Source organism: Tursiops truncatus, chromosome X, assembly GCF_011762595.2.
Source record: "Tursiops truncatus isolate mTurTru1 chromosome X, mTurTru1.mat.Y, whole genome shotgun sequence".
Taxonomy (NCBI): Eukaryota; Metazoa; Chordata; class Mammalia; order Artiodactyla; family Delphinidae; genus Tursiops; species Tursiops truncatus.
The window spans coordinates 115708756-115712267 of NC_047055.1; the positions used below are offsets into that span (position 1 = coordinate 115708756).

The window sequence follows — 3512 nt, forward strand, 5'->3', positions numbered from 1 at the left end:
GTGGCTTCTCCTTGTGGAGCACGGGCTCTAGGCACGTGGGCTTCAGTAGTTGTGGCTCGCGGGCTCTAGAGCGCAGGCTCAGTAGTTGTGGTGCACGGACTTATTGTTATTAAATGAGGCATTTACTATACTCCTTCCTAAGAGCACCAGGTGGGGAACACGTTTTCTAAACTAGATCTAGGAAGTGGGATGTGGAATCAATCCATCCTCCTCCCCTTAAGGGCTGTCCAATGGTTAATGAATTAAAAAAACATGACTAAATAAAAACAAATCCCACACACACTCCCCCACCCAGAAAAAGGAAAAAAAAAAACCAAAAATTAGATGTCCCAGATTACTCACCAAAGTGGAACCCGGGAACAGCTTCAACAACCCAAATTAGTCTGTTACAGAGTCATCACAAGCATGCCTCGCTTTTAAACAAAAAATAATTTTTTTGAAACAACAGAATAAAAACTAGTACTGATCACTTTTCTGACCATACACTATTACTCAAAATTAACTAGTACTGAGAAGGGGAAGGGGGCCATAGCTATGGGCCTTGTCTCACACGAGTGCGTGTGGGTAGGTGCAGGGCATTTGTCATTATTGCAAAAATGAATTTTAATTTTTTAATCTTTAGTTTGATTTAAACATTGCTTTTAGTATATCATGAGTGATATTTGCAACAAAAAGAATAAAATGCCTAGGAATAAACCTACCCAGGGAGACAAAAGACCTGCATGCAGAAAACTATATAAGACACTGATGAAAGAAATTAAAGACGACACACATTTTTTCAGCTGTCTATGGGCTTCATTCTGTCCACCCACTCCGAAGTCGCCCATGGCCATGAGCAGTTTATGAGCCTTTCGTAAAGACAGTCTTCTGAAATCAAGAGACTCTGTGTTATAATGGAATTTTGGTTTTGCTTTTTTACGGCAAAGATAAATGCAGTCATTGAGATAAGGAGGCTCTTACAGCAAGTTCCGTTTGTTTTTTTTCCGAAAAGCTTTGGAATTATTTTAGTGATCATGGAGTATAAAGAGTTAGACCTGCAGTGTCCATATGTACCGACTGTTTTTGACAACTATGCAGTCACAATTACGACTGGTGGACAGCCTCGTACTCTTGGACTTTTTGATACTGCGGGGCAGGAGGATTAGGACAGATTACGACTGCTGAGTTATCCACAAACAGATGTATTTCTAGTCTGTTTTTCAGTGGTCTCTCCATCCTCATTCGAAAATGTTAAGAAAAGTGGGTGCCTGAGATAACACTGTCCAAAGACCCCTTTCTTGCTTGTTGGGACCCAAATTGATCTCAGAGATGACCCCTCTACTGAGAAACTTGCTAAGAATAAACAGGAGCCTATCACCCCAGAGACTGCTGAAAAACTGGCCTGTGACCTGAAGGCTGTCAAGTGTGTGGAGTGTTCTGCACTTACACAGAAAGGCCTGAAGAATGTGTTTTGACGAAACAACCCTGGCTGCCCCGGAGCCTCCAGAGCTGAAGAAGAGCTGCAGGTGTGTGCTGCTACGAACGTCTCTCCAGAGCCCTTTCTGCACAGCTGGTGTCGGCATCATACTAAAAGCAATGTTTAAATCAAACTAAAGATTAAAAATTAAAATTCATTTTTGTAATAATGACAAATGCCCTGCACCTACCCACACGCACTCGTGTGAGACATGGCCCATAGCTATGGCCCCCTTCCCCTTCTCAATACTAGTTAATTTTGAGTAATAATGTATTGTCAGAAAAGTGATCAGTACTAGTTTTTATTTTGTTGTTTCAAAAAAATTATTATTTTTTGTTTAAAAGCAAGGCATGCTTGTGATGACTCTGTAGCAGACTAATTTGGGTTGTTGAAGCTGTTTCCGGGTTCCACTTTGGCAAGTAATCTGGGACATCTAGTTTCTGGGTTTTTTTTTTTTTTTTTTTTTCCTTTTTCTGGGTGGGGGAGTGTGTGTGGGATTTTTTATTTAGTCATGTTTTTTTCATTCATTAACCATTGGACAGCCCTTAAGGGGAGGAGGATGGATTGATTCCACATCCCACTTCCTAGATCTAGTTTAGAAAACGTGTTCCCCACCTGGTGCTCTTAGGAAGGAGTATAGTAAATGCCTCATTTAATAATATACTCCTATATGAAAGTTGCCTTTTCTCCCCACCCTTGAGTAGGTCCAGTATTTGATGAAACTCATGAAAGTGGGTGGAACCTGTCTTGCCCCTCCTCTTTTCTAGGATGCACTATATATGTGACTGACTCTCAAGGAAATTTGTTTGCCATTTGCTGATTTTTTTTTTTGAAGTTAATTTCTAACTTCTTTCACTGATAAATGAAGAAAAGTATTGCACCTTTTGAAATACAGCAAATGGATTGAGTATGTAATGAAAAAACAATTTTTCCCTGTCAATCATTGTCTTAATATTGCTGAGCATAGATGTGCAGCTTAAGAGTGTATGATAGTGTTCTAAAACATAGCTGAAGACCTGGTATATAGAGGAAATCCGAGGGGTGGTGCTAGAAGACAGATGTCTATGGGGTGATTCACATCCTCTTTCAAGTTACGAGGATAGAGACCTTCATTAAGAAGCTGGGGGTGGGGTGGGGTAGGGTCGGGGTGGGGAGAACATTTAACCACATGGAGACCAGTCAGGGGAATCCCCTTATTTCTGTTTGGCATATGAGGAACCCTAGAGCAGCCAGGTGAGGCTCTCTAGTTTAATAAGAATCCTGGGGAGGGTCTTATGAAGACTCTTCATAAGCTGATAAAATCCCTGTTAACACTTTTCTTGGTTGCAGTGTCCAAGTCTTAAAAATGTTAGGTAATCTTCCCCACCTTCCCCAAATCCGAATTCTTCTAGATGTCATTAGTGTTGAACCAATGCTTTCTCATGTCTCAATTCTTTGTATATGCATTCTTTTCAGATGTATTAAATAAACAAACCCTTAAAAAAAAAAAAGGTGCCTGTGCCACGTGATAATAGGATAAATTCGATATGAAATTCACTTGGTCACGCAGCTGTTGGATTAAGAGATCCTTGAATTTTAAAAGTTATGGATGAGTTATTTCACATTTCGCATGCACAGTGAGACTTCATTAATCTTCTCACACTGCAGTATTACAAATCTGCTTAATACAAATTGGCAGACGATGAGCACTCCCTTAAATTCCCATGCTCAGCCTCCACCTCCAGCACTCTGTTGGAACTCTGGTCCCTCCAGTTCCTTCCAGATGGTCTTGGGAGTCTCAGGCAGGGATCTCATGAAGGCTCCAGGAAAGAGGTCCCTTGGCCGCCCTGTGGCGCCCATGCTTGTGCCCTCTCCTCCTGCAGACCTCTGTGGGAAAGTCTCTTCACACTGTTAACGCCCAAGATAGCGGCTGGTTCATTCACTGTTGGTGGTTTTCAAAGATGAGGCCAGAGCCGAGGTTTGTCCTGAAGCTGCCCAACCTCCAAGCTGAGGGCACTGATGTCTGCCTGGAGGGCGCAGTTTCCCATTGCTGCAAGATCCATGGGCAGTGGGTCCT

The 3512-nt window shown here is 42.0% G+C and overlaps 1 pseudogene; it reads left to right on the plus strand.

Annotated features, from left to right (window-relative positions):
- The first annotated feature begins 784 nt into the window (after positions 1-784).
- On the plus strand, positions 785-1609 carry LOC101334691 (cell division control protein 42 homolog pseudogene; annotated as a pseudogene).
- Positions 1610-3512: the final 1903 nt, after the last annotated feature.